The sequence below is a fragment of the Mobula hypostoma genome, chromosome 6, assembly GCF_963921235.1.
Source record: "Mobula hypostoma chromosome 6, sMobHyp1.1, whole genome shotgun sequence".
Classification (NCBI taxonomy): Eukaryota; Metazoa; Chordata; class Chondrichthyes; order Myliobatiformes; family Myliobatidae; genus Mobula; species Mobula hypostoma.
Genome location: NC_086102.1, coordinates 133,098,161 through 133,115,748, shown reverse-complemented (window position 1 = coordinate 133,115,748; position 17,588 = coordinate 133,098,161).

Here is a 17,588-nt window from a genome sequence, read left to right as displayed (position 1 = left end):
TTTATTTAGGATAAAGGATACTGTGCATAGATGAGAAAACACAATTAAGGATACAGTCAGATTAGCCATGTTAGAGCAGGCTTGAGGGGCCAGGAGACCAACTCCTATTTTGTATGCTCATTTCCTGACTGAATTGATCATGGTGACTTCCCTGTTATGTAGAAGTTCTGTAATCTGGTGCTAGGACTACAGGGACAGAAAATTCAGATTAGTGCCATCTGTCTTTCAAGTACCTAGGGTGGTGGGTATCTTGGATTGATCTGAAAGCAGATGATGCAGACTTGAGCCAAATGGAAATTAACTAGACACGGACAAAGAGTTAGAATGCAATTCAACCTAATAATATTTGAAATAACTCTTACCATAAAGTTCATGCAGGGGTGCAGTGCTGCCGAAACTCACTGGAGCAGTGCTCCGGCACCTCTGTAAAAAAAAGTCAAAATAAACAAGCGGGGAATTTAACAGCGGCCGCATATTAAATAAAGGGAATGTTATGGAAGCGGGGGTTGGGGAGAAGGGTTGGTGGCTGGTGGGGAAAATACCACTAATAACATTAGGATATTTGATCGTTTTTGGAGAAATCCTGGAGCTGTGACTGTTTTGTGAAATTCCTCCTCACTTGACCCGTTGTCCCAGCAAACCCTGCTGTAACCTCCCGCCGCTTCACAGATCCTCCGTCTCTCTCCCTGTTTGAGCATTGTTCACCGAGAAAATAAAAATTTTAGATCCTTTGAAAAGTGGAATGTCGCTTGCCGAAGTGAGCCGTAAGGTCGGTAAGAATGAATCGAGCATTCACACAATAAAGCAGAAAGAAGCTGAAATTCGTGGAAGTGTTAGTGCTACCCCTACAGCGGCAAAAATGGTCTCTCTGGTTTGTGATAAAGTGCTCGCAAAGACTGAGAAAGCATTAAGTGTGTGGCTAGAGGACATGAAGCATATTAAAAAAATGGTATCGACATTGGATACCATTCCCGCACTAGTGCTACAGTGATAATTAATCACATAACACTTAATATGAAAAAAGAAAATTTGCCAGCATATCAAACAGATAAATGGCAAATTTTCTGTTCTAATTGATGAATCAACAAGCCTGAGCATTAAGACTGCCCTAACAGTTTATTTGAAATGTGTAAGTGGTAAGGAAGGTGATCCCCATTTTATGTTTTTAGATCTAATTGAACTGCCTGATCAGAAAGCTGCAACTATTGCTAATCATCTATTGAACTGTCTCAATAACCATGGGTTTGATGACACTTACTTGAAACAGAACCTTGTAGCATTTGTTAGTGATGGGGCAAGCGTAATGCTTGGTGTCAAATCTGGTGTTGCTACAATTCTTAAGGAACATGTGATAATTTGGCACTGTCTTAATCACAGATTAGGATTTGCAGTAGGTGATTCGGTGAGAGAAATTCAGGGAATAAATCATTTTCAATCATCTGTGGACAAATTATAGAGTATAATTTGTCCACAGATGATTGAAAATGATTTATTCCAGTTTACAGTAGATCACCTCTAAATCAAAAGGAACTGTCTGAATGTGCCTCTCAACTAGAACAACAAATTTGCAAAATAGGCCGTGTTCTGGGCACCAGGTGGGTAGCTAGCTCGTTTTGAACAGTTTCAGCAGTATGGCAAAATTATGAAGTGCTGTGTTTTCATTTTGAAAAAGTAATGAAGGATTAAGCAAGATCTGGGAGTGACAGAAAAACCTATAAAGCTCTGTTGAAAAAACTCTCTTCAGAACAGCTTCTATTGGACTTAGCTCTAATGTATGACACATTGCATGAACTTAGTTTACTGTCAGAGTATTTACAGAAACACACTACTATGATTATTTATACAGACAAACTGATCTAACAGAGCTTAAGATCACTGCATGGACTGAAAGAGCAACCTGGTACAAAAACTCTAGAAGCTCAAGAGGCAGTTGAAAGGGGAAGTTTGGAGAAATACCTTAACAAGCAACAACAAAATTGTCTCCATTAATTATCTACAGTTTCTTACTAGTCTTATAAACAATCTGCTTCACCCTATGTTCATGGCAACATCCTTGAAAGGTTCCCAAACTTCTAAACCTCGGTATGTATAAATCCCTGCTAAATGAAATGTGTGTCCTTGATAAAGATAACTGGCCTGCTGAAATACCACCTAATTATGGAGAAGCTGCAATGTCATCTCTCTGTAAGAGGTTTAAGCTTTCTTCTTCCTCTGTAATAAATGCCTTCAGAGATTATGTGGAGGATCGTGGATGCTGCATCCCCCAAGATTTACGCCCATTATTGAGCTGTTCACAAGTTATTCCTATTAGTACTGCTGAGTGTGAGAGAGGATTCAGTCACATGAACCTGATAATAACAACAACACACTCAAGAGTTCTCATAAATAATGTATCAGCACTTATGTTTGTTAAGCTACACGGACCTCCTCTAGTTCAGTGGAATCCTGAGCTGTATGTCACATCAAGGCTGTGGTACCACAGATCAGCAGATGACACCAGGACAAGAGTTGCTTCAGACCCCCAAATACGTATTACGCCTGACCCTTTGTGGAAATTATTGTGAGACTTCTCATTGGTGGCATTTAGTAAGAAGGTAATTACTTTTAAATTGGTAAAATACATGATTATCGTCTTTTTCTTTACTTGCTTGTGTTACGTACCCCGTAACTGGGTTGCCAAACCAGCAGAAACGGACCACTTAGTTGGATTACTGGAACTAAGAAAGTTTTATTAAAGAAATAAGTAACACAGTACTCTAAACATAAGGATATAAATGCAACAGGTTAGCAATGATAAAACACACATGTACACAGAACTAGGATAATAGGAATCAATCAAGCTCTGTCACAGTCTAGGGGTAAAATGATCAGTCTCAAGTGACACAGAGTTCAGTTCAGTTTAGCTCAGTTCACAGTAATCGCTGTTGTGCCATTGGGGAGAGAGAATGAATATGCAAATCGGATTCAGACCGACCTTTGTTCTTCGCAGTTGGCTTTCGGCGCGAGCCCTTTTTAATGTCTTCTGAGGTCACCGACTGTGACCCCTCCGTTCCGGATACAATCGTTCTTCTGCGGTGAATCCGGCACCCAGGCAAGGGTGGACACGCACACCAGGTTCCCGCCGATCATACCTTCTCACCCTGTGCGTCTATGGTCGGTCCCGCGACCAAACCTCCAAAACTCCCACCAACTTGTGGAGGCACACCGAACTTGCAGGGTCTCGTTATCTCGTGGTGTCGTGGTGTGTGTTGCCTTAGCGAACCTGTTCCTTTTATCCCCCTGCTGGGGTATCGCCTGTCCATCAAACTTCAAACACTTCGGGTTCAAAGCAACCCGTCTGACAATACTCGGAACTGTGTCTTCTTTCGTTATCTCTCTTGTCTCCCATTAACATGTCTGAATGTTCCCCCATTGTCTTTCTTATCAGCCTCAATCTTCTGATAACTTGGTATTTTGTCACACTTGATAATTATATTTTATGATAATTAGGGAGTGCAACCGTGCAATACTTTGTCATATTATTAAATTAAGTATTATATGTTTTATTGTACCAGTTATACACTGAAATGTAGTGATAGGCTATAATCTTGTTAGTCTTAACTATCACTATATTTCTGTGGAGCTGTGGAATTCATATATTTCTTTCATCTTGGTTTAGTGCTTGACATTATAAGAAGCCCTATTTATATATATATGTCACACCCAATTTGTGTACCTGCTCATTACACGAATGGGGCAAAGAAGTTGCCCAGTACATGAAACGAGCAGGTGCACAAATTGGGTGTGACATATATCTCTGGCTATCCATCCCATAGGATGATGACGGTTCCTTTCAGTCAGTTAGTGGGGTGGTACCCCACTCCTCAGAAAGGAACAGCGTGTGCGTGAATGGATTTTAGGTGAGTAGGGGGTTTGCACAGGTCCAGACCCACCCTCTCGACATCCCCTCCCGGATCCAGCGTCATGGTGGGGTCCAAGACAGCTGGGGGAAGTTCTGTTGCAATGAATGGCCAGACCAAGCTTCGATGCAAGGGATGCCCTTTCCATGCTTCATGGCACGTGTTTGCTAGATGGCCATTGACCCTACGAGAGGGTTCATCTGTCCTTTGACCGGTCTTGTTTTTCGTCCTGCAGGGTGTCTAGCCACCCTCCTCACCAGGCAAGCCTGGTGGGGGAGCCGGTTTAGTCGCCGACCACCTGACCATGCGACAGGTAGTACTGGGTTACATGGTACCAGTAGCACTCAGACGAGTGACCTGGCTGATATATATATATATATATATATATATATATATATATAGAGAGAGAGAGAGAGAGAGAGAGAGAGAGAGGATAAAGGAAACGGCAAGCATTTTGTCAGCTCTGGCACCTAAAAAATTAGCACTGCACGCCTGATTGGCATCTATCTGAAAACTGTTCAGTGGGGTCAATGGATTTCCTCCTGCAGCCTCTTCTGAAGCTGGCCACATTTTACAAAAGATTACTCCAGTCCTCCCATTAGAATAGGTTCTATTTCACTATTTAAAATTTAAAGTTGTTCCTATCTTGGTTTTTTCCCCTGACAATGTTGAATACATTCATTAAATCTGATCAAACGTAATAAATAATAGGACTTGTATTAAGTGCAATTATGTACTGTACTTTAAAAGTAGGGTCACATAGAAAACCTACCAGCAGTGAGATGAAGGGCCAATAATCTGCTTTAGTAACATTGGCACCCTCAATAGATTAACACTCTCCCATTTCCCAGGTCTGGACCCTGCCATTGAGTTTCAATCCAGCTTCTCTGGAAAAGGAAAGTGGGGAGATCAAGAACGTTGTTGAGGCCTGGAAGAGGCTGGAAGACCTTAGGAGGGGCAAGCAGATGTGGAAGAGAGATCAAAGGCCTCCCTGAGTGACTGCAGGGAGAATCACCAGGGCTGGCGTGCCTGAAATAACATGTTGTTTACAATATATATAAATGACTTAGACGAGGGAATTAAATGCAGCATCTCCAAGTTTGCAGATGACACGAAGCTGGGCGGCAGTGTTAGCTGTGAGGAGGATGCTAAGAGGATGCAGGGTGACTTGGATAGGTTGGGTGAGTGGGCAAATTCATGGCAGATGCAATTTAATGTGGATAAATGTGAGGTTATCCACTTTGGTGGCAAAAACAGGAAAACAGATTATTACCTGAATGGTGGCCGATGAGGAAAAGGGGAGGTGCAACGAGACCTGGGTGTCATTGTACACCAGTCATTGAAAGTGGGCATGCAGGTACAGCAGGCGGTGAAAAAGGCAAATGGTATGCTGGCATTCATAGCAAGAGGATTCGAGTTTAGGAGCAGGGAGGTACTACTGCAGTTGTACAAGGCCTTGGTGAGACCACACCTGGAGTATTGTGTGCAGTTTTGGTCCCCTAATCTGAGGAAAGACATCCTTGCCATAGAGGGATTACAAAGAAGGTTCACCAGATTGATTCCTGGGATGGCAGGACTTTCATATGATGAAAGACTGGATGAACTAGGCTTATACTCATTGGAATTTAGAAGATTGAGGGGGGATCTGATTGAAATGTATAAAATCCTAAAGGGATTAACTATGCTCCTTCAACATCACATTAAAATATGACATAAAAGACTAACACCCTCTGGGACTGTTCTTGATGCAGTTCAGATGATAAGCGAGGAACTCATTGAAGGCCTGGATGGAGTAAATGCCGAGAGGGTGTTCCCATGACAGGTAGAGTTGAAGAGCCAAGGCCACAGCCTCAGAATAAAGGGGCATCCATTTAATGAACCTGTGGAATTTGTTGCTATGGAAGGCATATTGAGGCCAAGTCATTGGGTGTACTTTGGACAGAGATTGATGGTTCCTGATTAGTAAAGGGGTTAAAGGTTACAGGAAAAAGACAGGAAATGTGGTTGAAAAAATACTGATTGAATAGTGGAGCTGACTCAAATGGTTTAATTGTGCTCTGATATCATATGGACATTGCGTTACTAGGACAACTTTAGTCTCCATCCAATTAGAGACATTCACTCTGTTCTCATCACCCCTTCCTAGAACATTCCTGAAGCATTTTTCACTGCTTCGGTTTTAATAATGCACCTGAAATATTTATTATGTTTCCTCTCCATATAATGCAGTCTAACCTGCTGAGCATTTACAACATTTTCTGTTTCATTCCATCACGCAGTGCCATCAGGGCTAATCTCCAACACACACTTCAATGCGATCTTGAAGGTGTCTGTTTTGGCCCATTGACTCTGCACTAGCTCCCAGACTAATTTTCCCTTAAGCTATTCTCTCAACATTCCCATCAGCTCACTCCCCAAATTCTATCACCCACCTACACTAGGGGCAACTTAGACTAATCCTACATTAATCCATTTTTTATTTGCCCCACATTCTCAGCAAGCTCCCACAGACTCTCCCGCTCACCCACACACTAAAGGCAACTTACAGTGGTCAATTACCCTACAAACTGGCACATCTTTGGGGTGCAGGAGACCCGGAGCACCCGTGGGAAACCCATATTATCAGAGGGAGAAAGTTCAAACCCCATACACGCAGCGTCTGAAATCACAAATGACCTCAGGTTGCTGGTGCAAGGAGGCATCAGCTCTGTTAGTAGCGTCACTATGCTGCCTATCTATTGATCAGTATTCCATAACATTTCTCAATTTGCTCCTTCTCTGTGCTTTGATTATACCTTCACTGGACTCATTGAAAATCAAGAATGCCCTCTACTTACACAAGAGCAATTCCTTCCTGATCCCAGGTTGGATCTTCCTCTTCTTTTAACTATACTTTTATAAATATGTTTCCTTTTATGTGGCTTGTTAATTCTTTGTCTTTCTCTGTTCTTCATTTCTATGAAGAAACTATAAAGCTATAAAGAAGGCAAGACAGTGGCTATATTTCCTTAGGAGTTTGAGGAGATCTTGTTTGTCAATGAAAACACTCAAAGACTTCTATTAATGTACCGTGGAGAGCATTCTGACTGGCTGAATCACCGTCCTGTGTGGAGGGGCTACTGCACAAGATCAAAACCAGTTACAGAACCTTGTAAAATTAGTCACCTCTATTATGGGTACCGGCCTCTGTAGTATCCAAGACATCTTCAAGGAGCGGTGCCTCAGGAAGGTGGCATCCATCATTAAGGATACCCATTGCCAGGATGTGCCCTCTTCACACCGTCACCATCGGGAAGGAGGTACAGAAGCCTGAAGGCACACGCTCAGTGATTCAGGAACACCTTCTTCCCCTCTGCCATCCAATTCCTAAATCAACATTGAACCCTTGAACACTACCTCACTTCTATTTTTCTGTTACTTTGCATTACTTATTTTAACGTAATAGACAAATCTATACTTAATGTAACTCAGATTTTTTCCTCATATTTATTTATCATGTACTTTATTGTACTGCTGCCATAAGGTTAACAAATTTCACAACATATGCCGGTGACATTAAATCTGATTCGGAATCTGTTTCCCTGCTGTCTCTCAGTACTTGGCCAGCTTTGATGTACATGACGCCAGCTGGCCCATGTCTTACTTGCACTCTGATTATTGCTGTCAGTCACCACCAGATGACCTTCCAGTGTCACAGACACCCCTCTTGGCCAAGTGAAATGACCCGGGTCACTCCCTTTTGATGCAATTGTGCATTTTCTACTTCCCTTTTCTTGATAGTAAAGAAGGAGATCTTGCCCTTTCAGTCGGAAGCCTGGAAAATGATTCAGTGTCCAGCAGTCCATTGACCAGAGACTGGAAGCCTGTTGTATTCAGCCATTGCCTTGCCTGTGTCATCTGGATTTAAAACGTTAGTGGCTGGACAAGTTGTTTATCGACATGGAGAGCAGACTTCAATGCTAGTTGGCATCGAGGAGACCTTGGAAAGGAACGATGAATTCCTAATCTTTTGGATAAATCAGAAGAGAGAAGCTGTGAAGGAATGAAGTCTTCTGTTGCCAAGGATACAGAACCAAAGTTAACAACATTAGAATAAAAGACAGTGCCAGGCACAAAGCTAAGACACTTCATCAGGCTTCTCCAGTTTGGTCACATACTGTATGGTTAATCTGCTTATACAGTCACCAGAGTACAGCGCCTGGGAGCTTGAGGCCATCAGCCAAGCTGCTGCCAACACAACCACTGTGACTGTGTTGGAAACGGAGGCCAGCTGGACTCTCAGGTCCTCCTGTCTCCTTTGGAGGTCCCCACAGGCATTGTGTACCAGCCGCTCAGTTTGAAGAATCAGCACCGTCTCGCATTCCCTCAACCAGGCGATAAGGCAGTTGGCACCGCCACTTATCTCTGCTAGCACCAACTCCCCATTCTTCTGTAGAGACACGGCCTTCTGCTCCAGCATCCCGAGGGCAGCAGAAAGATTGGCGTTCGCAATTGAAACACCAGACCCATCAGGTCCAGCCTGTACTGAGTGGAAGGAGTGGCTCGGCTTCCCCTGACTCCAGCCGCAAATAGCCAATGGCTCCTTAAGGCCGCGGGTGACACAGGCCAGGGTCCTGTGGGGAGTCAGGCTGGAAGCCTGCCCCAAGGCTGGAGATCTGCTCCAGAAAACCAAGGATGGCCCTGTTGTTCAGAATCCGGCCGCAGATCCCTGCAGATCCTGTGGACTGTCTGGCACTCAGCACTTCGCCTTTTGGCCAGCACTGTCCGCCGGACCAATTAAACCGGGAACCTGCAGAAGGTTGAGCTTGGTGTATCGGTCCAGGCAAACGGAACAGGTCAGGAGCTGCTCTGTGAGGTGATGGTTTATGTCTTGCTCAGTGCACCCTGTTAACAACAGAAACACAGTCACTGCCACTCTTGTGTACCACATTGAAACTCTGCCACTCATTGTACTTCAATCTATAAAGCACAAGAGGAACACAGCATGGATTAAGCCTGTCTTGTAACAGTCAACAACCTGGGAATGACTTTGATTTTGATAAAATCAGGCCAGAAGATGGAATAACCTGAGTTACTGATCCTGGTTGTGTGTAGCTGTGTACAATGCTTTGTGCTGCATCCTCAGCAGAGGCCAGCTCGCCTTCCTCCCAGCTCTGGAACTTAGTTAATGCAAGTACACTCCTCCAGGTCAAAATATTGCTCCTTTTGTTACTTACTGCCTTTTTCCGTTACCAACTGTTCACATTCACTCCCTCCCTTTGGTTCATCCCTTGTGATTGTTTCTTCTCATTTCATATTAATCCAGTCCATCTCTTTTCCACCATTTCTGTCTATGTACTTCATACTGTTGTGCATTTAATATTCATGTAACCTTGTAAATATACTGTTTGATTAAGCACTCTGGTTCATTTAAATAACTCACTCTGGATTAAATGTAAAAACACATGAATTGCATACATCATGACACTACCGTGTGATACATGCATGCCTTGCTTAAAGTACAGTACAAGTTAAGACTCACATCTCTTCCGCTCTCTTGCTTTCCTTTGAATTAATTTCCTGTTTTGAAGTTACAAACATAAGTGGTGACAAGGTATTTTTAAAGCTAACCCAAGATGGCTACTGACCTATTGAACTGCATTAGAGTTTTTAAAAAAGCACAGTGAGGAATAATCAAGTAAAATATCAGTACAGCACGTGCAGAGACAGTAAACTTCAAAAAAACAAGGCAGAAAACGAAAGAATTCATAGGTTCATAAACAGTGAGCACCAGGTGATAATAATCATACATAAAAAGAGCAGAAATGACTGGCAACATTATAAAGGTAGATGTGTTTGATTGCTCAGTGGGTAACTGGCTCATGTATACTGAGCTAATTGAGCAGTATTTTGAAGCAAATGAAATAGCCAATGAGAAATAAGTACTAATTTTGCTGAGTGCATACAGTTTGATATGAAGTTTGATTGCTTGAGCCAAACCAGCGGAAGTGAGCTTTGCTAATATTCTGAAAGTAATGTAGGAACATTTAGAATCGAAACCATTGTTGATTGCAGAACACTTTAGGTTATATAAGTGGAATCAAAAGGAAGGGGAGTCCATTTCAGTATACATGGCTGAATTGAAGAAATTGTCTGAACATTGTCAGTTTAGTGACGGGCTTAAAGATGTACTAAGAGGTCATAGAAACACAGAAAACCTACAGCAGACTACAGGCCCTCCAGCCTACAATGCTGTGCCGAACATGTACTTACTTTAGAAATTACCAAGGCTTACCTATAGCCCTCTATATGTCTAAGTTCTGTGTATCTATCCAGGAGTCTCTTAAAAGACCCAATCGTATCTGCCTCCACCACTGTCACCGGCAGCCTATTCCACGCACTCACCACTCTCTGTTTAAAAAAAACTTACCCCTGACATCTCCTCTGTACCTACTTCCAAACACCTTAAAACTATACCTTCTCTTGTTAGCCTTCTCAGCCCTGGGAAAAAGCCTCTGACAACCCACACAATCAATGCCTCTCATCATCTTATACACCTCTATCAGGTCACCTCTCATCCTCCGCCACTCCAAGGAGGAAAGACCAAGTTCACCCAACCTATTCTCATGAGGCATGCTCCCCAATCCAGGCAACATCCTTGTAAATCTCCTCTACACCCTTTCTATAGCTTCCACATCCTTCCTTTAGTGAGGTGACTAGAACTGAGTACAGTACTCCAAGTGGGTACTGACCAGGGTCCTACATAGCTGTAGCATTACCTCTCGGCTCTTAAACTCAATCCCACGGTTGATGGCCAATGCACCGTATGCCTTCTTAACCACAGAGTCAACCTGCGCAACAGCTTTGAGTGTCATTTAGTTTGTGGAATCTTACAAGAAGCATTCAAAATCAGCTCCTAATGGAAGCAAAACTTACATTTAAAAGAGCAGTTGAAATCGCTGTTTCAATGGAAAGAGCAGACAGTTGCATTCAGAAATGAAAGTGGGTATGAACAAAATTGCAATGTCTGAACAGAAACCGGCCTGGCTGGATAAATTGTACAGTATTATCATTGTGGCAGGGGCTCACATACATCAAACCAAAGCAGGTTTAAAGGGGAAACTTGTAGAAAATTCAACAAAGTCGGTCACAAACAAAGAGCATGTCAGGCAGACAAAGAGAACTTAATTACACAGAGAAGAGAAAAAGATAAAGTCAGGTTGCAGTTTCTAAAAGAGTGTTAATCTGCATGCTGTTGATGAAAAATCTGGTAATGATAAGAATGACACAGGACTGAGTAGCCTTGAGATTTACAAAAAACAACAGACAAGCAATCTGGTTTATACCAGAAGTGTACAACAAATTAAGTAAAGTTGATTTGGACACTAGATCAGCTTTTCCAGTCATCCTACAAAATGAGTTTGAACAGCATTACAAAGGTACTAAACTGAAGTCTGCAAATATCCAACTAAAAACTTATACTGGAGAAAAGAAAACTGCAGGAATGACAGTCATAATAGTGAAATACAACAACCAACAAGCCACATTGGGTCTATACATGGTAAAAACAGGAGGTCATGTAATGTGGGATTGTGATTGACTGAGACAACTACAACTTGATTGGAGATCCATCCACCATTTGCATGCCACATCCCCAGCAATAGAGCTAACTGAAAGTGAATTAAGAAAGCAATTGGATGATACCACAGCAGTGTTCAAGGATAGCTTTGGAAAGCTCAAACATATCAAGGGTAAAATAGTGTTAAGTGAAAATGCTACACCCAAGCTTTACTCCTCTGTAATACTGATACATATGACTTTAGCTTATCCCTTTCAAATTGCAGGGTGAATTCGATCATATGATGATTACTGACCCCTATGGGTTCCTGTACCTTAAGCTCTCTAACCAATTCCAGTTCATTGCACAACACCCAATCCAGAATAGCTGATCCCGTAGTGGGGTCAACCAAGAGCTGCCCTGAAAAGTCATGTCATAGGCTTTCTAGAAACTCCCCCTCTTGGGACCCAGGACCAATCTGATTTTCCAAATGTACCTGCATACTGAAATCCCACATGACTATTGTAACATTGCCTTTGGGGCATGCATTTTCTATTTCCCATTGTAATTTGCAGACCACATCATTACTACTGTTTGGGGGTCTGTATATAACTCTCATCAAGGTCTTTTTACCCTTGGCAGTTCCTTATTTCTACCCACATCGATTCAACACCTTCTGACTCTATGTTACCCCTTTCTAATGATTTGATTTCAATTTTTACCAACAGAGCAATGCCACCCACTCTCCCTACCTGCCTGTCCTCTGGATACAGTATGTATCCTTGCATGTTAACTCCCAGCTGTAATCTTCTTTCAGTCACGATTTAGTGATATCCTCAACATCGCACATGCCAATCTGTAACTGTGCTACAAGTTCATCTACCGTATTCTGCATACTGCACACATTCAAATACAACACCTCCAGTCCTGTATCCCCCTTTTACATTGCAGCTCATCCAGTTGACTGCAATTTTGCACTATCAGCCTCTCCTGCCAGCAATCTCATTACACATTGCCTCGGTTTGTAAACCAACTACCTCATCCTCAACACTGTCACTCCAGCTCTCATCCCCTGCCAAATCAGGAGATAATTGATTAGGAGATATCTGAGGAGATAATTGATCAAAGTTACAGGGAAATAGTCACCCCAAAGTTGCAAGAGGCGAGTAGCTGGGTGACTGTCAGGAGAAATGGAAATAGGCAGTTAGAGCAGAGCAGCCCTGTGGCCATTCCCCTCAAAAACAAGTATAACACTTTTGCTACTTTTGTGGGGGATGACCTTCCAGGACCGAGTTACAGGCACTGAGCATGGGTCCATGGTGCAGAAGGGAGAGAGAGAGAAGAAGGGAGTGGTAGTGATAGGGGACTTGATAGCGTTGGGAACAGACAGGAAATTCTGTGGATGTGAATGAGACACCCAGATGGTATGTTGTCTCCCAGGTGCCAGGGTCAGGAATGTCTCAGATCACGTCCACAACATTTTGGAGAGGGAGGGAGAGCAGTCAGATGTCTTGGTACATATTGGTACCAATGACATAGAAAGGAAAAGCAAAGAGGTCCTGAAAAGAAAATTTAGAGAGCTAGGTATATAATAACCATATAACAATTACAGCACGGAAGCAGGCCATCTCGGCCCTTCTAGTCCGTGCCAAAATCTTACTCTCACCTAGTCCCACCGACCTGCACTCAGCCCATAACCTTCCATTCCTTTCCTGTCCATATAGCTGTCCAATTTAACTTTAAATGACAACATCGAACCTGCCTCTACCACTTCTGCTGGAAGTTCGTTCCACACAGCTACCACTCTCTGAGTAAAGAAGTTCCCCCTCATGTTACCCCTAAACTTTTTCCCTTTAACTCTCAACTCGCGTCCTCTTGTTTGAATCTCCCCCACTCTCAGTGGAAAAAGCCTATCCACGTCAACTCTATCTATCCCCCTCATAATTTTAAATACCTCTACCAAGTCCCCCCTCAACCTTCTACGCTCCAAAGAATAAAGACCCAACTTGTTCAACCTTTCTCTGTAACTTAGATGAAACCCAGGCATCATTCTGGTAAATCTCCTCTGTACTCTCTCAATTTTGTTGATATCTTTCCTATAATTCAGTGACCAGAACTGTACACAATACTCCAAATTTGGCCTTACCAATGCCTTGTAAAATTTCAACATTACATCCCAACTCCTATACTCAATGCTCTGATTTATAAAGGCCAACATACCAAAAGCTTTCTTCACCACCCTATCCACATGAGATTCCACCTTCAAGGAACTATGCACCATTATTCCTAGATCCCTCTGTTCTACTGCATTCTTCAATGCCCTACCATTTACCATGTAGAAAGCTGAGAAGCAGGACCTCCTTGCTGCCTATGCCACGTGCCAGTGAGGGTAGAAACAGGATGATTTGGCAGATTAATGTGTGGCTGAGAAGGTGGTGCAGGGGGCAGGGCTTCAGGTTCTTGGATCAAAAGTCATGGGTTGCACCTGAACCCGAGGGGGACCAATATTCTCGCAGGCAGGTTTGTTACAGCTGTTGGGGAGGATTTAAACTAATTTAGCAGCAGGGTGGAAAGCACAGAGTGAAGGCACTCAGGAAAGGACAGATGGTAAAAAAATAAAGATAGTGGGCAGTCAGATTGTCAGGAACGGCAGGCAGGTGATGGGACTTAGCTGTAACCAACAGGCTGAGTATCAAATCATTAGGGATGCAGAATCAGAAAGGATAGCAAATACGATACTCAAAGTGTATCAAAAAGCGCATAGTATAAGAAATAAGGTGGATGATCTTGTTGCAATATTACAGGTTGACAGGCATGATATTGTGGCCATCACTGAATCGTGGCTGAAGGATGGTTGTAGTTGGGAGCTGAATGTCCAAGGTTACACGTTGTATGGGAGAGATAGGAAGGTAGGCAGAGGGGGTGGTGTGGCTCTACTGGTAAAGAATGGCATCAAATCAGTAGAAAGATGTGACATAGGATCGGAAGACGTTGAATCCTTGTGGGTTGAGTTAAGAAACTGCAAGGGTAAAAGGACATTGATGGCAGTTATATACAGGCCTCCCAACAGTGGATGGGAGGTGGACAATGTTATGGAGTCATGGGAGAGTTTAACCTGCAGATCGATTGGGAAAATCAGGTTTGTAATGGATCTCAAGAGAGTGAGTTTGTTGAATGCCTCAGAGATGGCAGAGCAGTTTGTTGTTGAGTCTACTGGGGGATCAGCTATACTGGATTGGACATTATGTAATGAACCGGAGGCGATTAGGGAGCTTAAGGTAAAAGAACCCTTAGGAATCAGTGATCACAATATGATTGAGTTCAACTTGAAATTTGATAGGGAGAAAGTAAAGTCTGATGTAGCAGTATTTCAGTGGAGTAAAGGAAATTACAGTGGTATGAGAGAAGAGTTGGCCAAAGTAAATTAGAAGGAGCTGCCAGCAGAGATGTCAGCAGAGCAACAATGGTGCGTTTCTGGAGAAAATGAGAAAGGTGCAGGACCTGTGTATTCCAAAAATGAAGAAAAATACTACAACCATGACTGACAAGGGAAGTCAAAGCTATTGTAAAAACAAAAGAAAGGGCATACAACAAAGCAAAAATTAGTGGGAAGATAGAGGATTGGGAAGTTTTTGAAAATCTACAGAGAGCAACTAAAAAATCATTAGAAGGGGAAAGATGAAATATGAAAGCTAGCTAGCAAATAATATCAAAGTGGATTGTAACTTTTTTTCAAGTATGTTAAAAATAAAAGAGAAATGAGAGTGGATATAGGACCACTAGAAAATGAGGCAGGAGAAATAATAACGGTGGGGGGGCAGGGAGATGGAGGAGTGTTTTGCGTCAGTCTTCACTGTGGAAGACATTAGCAGTGTGCCTGATGTTATAGTTTGTGAAGGAAGAGAAGTGAGTGCAGTTACTATTACAAGAGAGAGGCGCTCAAAAAGGTACATACGTCACCCAGACTAGATGAACTGCACCCTAGGGTTCTGAAGGAGGTAGCATTTGAGATTGTGGTGGCATTAGAAATGACCTTTCAAAAATCATTGGATTATGACATAGTGCCAGAGGACTGGGAAGTTGCAAATGTCACTCCTCTCTTTAAGAAAGGAGAAAGGCGGCAGAAAGGAAATTATAGACCAGTTAGCCTGACCTCAGTGGTTGGGAAGATGTTAGAGTCAATTGTTAAGGACGAGGTGATGGAGTACTTGGTGACACAGGACAAGATAGGACAAAGTCTGCATGGTTTCCTTAAGGGAAAATCCTGCCTGACAAACCTGTTGGAATTCTGTGAGGAAATTACAGGTAGAATAGATAAAGGGGATGCCGTGGATGTTGTATATTTGGACTTTCAGAAGGCCCTTGACAAGGTGCCACACATGAGGCTGCTTACCAAGTTAAGAGCCTATTACATTACAGGAAAGTTACTAACATAGGCTGATTCATAGGAGGCAGCAAGTGGGAATAAAAGGATCCTTTTCTGGTTGGCTGTCAGTGACTAGTGGTGTTCCGCAGTGGTCAGTGTTGGGACCACTTCTTTTTATGCTGAAAATAAATGATTTAGATGATGGAATAGATGGTTGTTGCCAAGTTTGCAGATGACACGAAGATTGGTGAAGGGGCAGGCAGTATTGAGGAAACAGGTAGGATGTAGAAGGACTTAGACAGTTTTGGAGAATGGGCAAGAAAGTGGCAAATAAAATACAATATTGGAAAATGCATGGTCAGCACTTTGGTAGTAGAAATAAATGTGTGGACTATTTTCTAAACGGGGAGAAAATCCAGGAATCTGAGATGCAAAGGGACTAAAGGTTAACTTGCAGGTTGAGTTGGTGGTGAGGAAGGCAAATGCCACGTTAGCATTCATTTCAAGAGGTCTAGAATACAGAGCAAGGATGTAATGTTGAGACTTTATAAAACACTAGTGAGGTCTCACTTGGAGTATTTGAGCAGTTTTGGGCCCCTTATCTGAGAAAGGATGTGCAGACACTGGAGAGGTTCAAAGGAGGATCATGAAAACAATTCCAGGATACAAAGGCTTGTCATATGAGGAGTGTTTGATGGTTCTGGGCCTCTACTCACTGGAATTTGGAAGAATGAGGGGTGACCACATTGAAACCTATCAAATGTTGAAAACCCTTGATAGAGTGGATGTGGTGAGGATGTTTCCTTTGGTGGGGGAGTCTAAGACAAGAGAACACAGCCTCAGAATAGAGGGGTGTCCTTTTAGAACAGGGATGAGGAGGAATTTCATTAGCCAGAGAGTGGTGAATCAGGCAGCTGTGAAGGCCAAGTCATTGGGTATAATCAAGGCAGAGGTTGATAAATTCTTGATTAGTCAGGGCTTGAAGGGATACAGGGAAAAGGGAGGAGACTGGGACTGAGGGGGAAAATGGATCAATCATGGTGAAATGGCAGAGCAGACTCAATTGTCCAAATGGCTTAATTCTGTTCCTATATCTTAAGGTTTTATCTAGGCATGGTGAAAATGAAAGGGTTGGCTCGAAGCTTTGTCTAGTGGCCTGGGAGAGAACAGCAGATCACCATGCACTGTTCAGGATACCAACACATCCAATGATGCCAAGAGCAGAGCCTCAAAATCCCTAGGAATTACCTACATTGCCCTGGCAGAGGATTTCTGTGGATTTTGCCTGACCATTCATGGGCACAAATTTTTTGGTAGTAGTGGATGTAGCTTCAAAGTGGCCAGAGGTGTTCCAAATAGCCTCCTCTACAGCCTCACACATACTAATGTGTTGAGAAGTCTCTTCTCAAGGACTGGTGTTCCAGAACACAGTCAGTGACAGTGAAGCAGTTTGTGGCAGAACAGTTTCAGTTATTCCTGAAATGACATATTACATCTGCACCGTACCACCCAGCTATGAATGGCATGACACAAAGTTTTGTCCAGAGTCTATAGAACGCATTGTGTGCAATGTCACCAGAACTCACCGCACTAACACTGAATCAGAAGCTCACCAATTTCCTCATTGCATATCACAATGCAGCATACTCTACAACAAATAACTCACCAGCTATGCTGTTCCTGGGTTGTCCCTTGCGTTCACACTTGGATCTGCTCAAACCCAATCTCAGAAGGAGTATGCAGGCCAAACGTCTGAGACAAATTGAAGCCTCCTCAGACAAGAAGG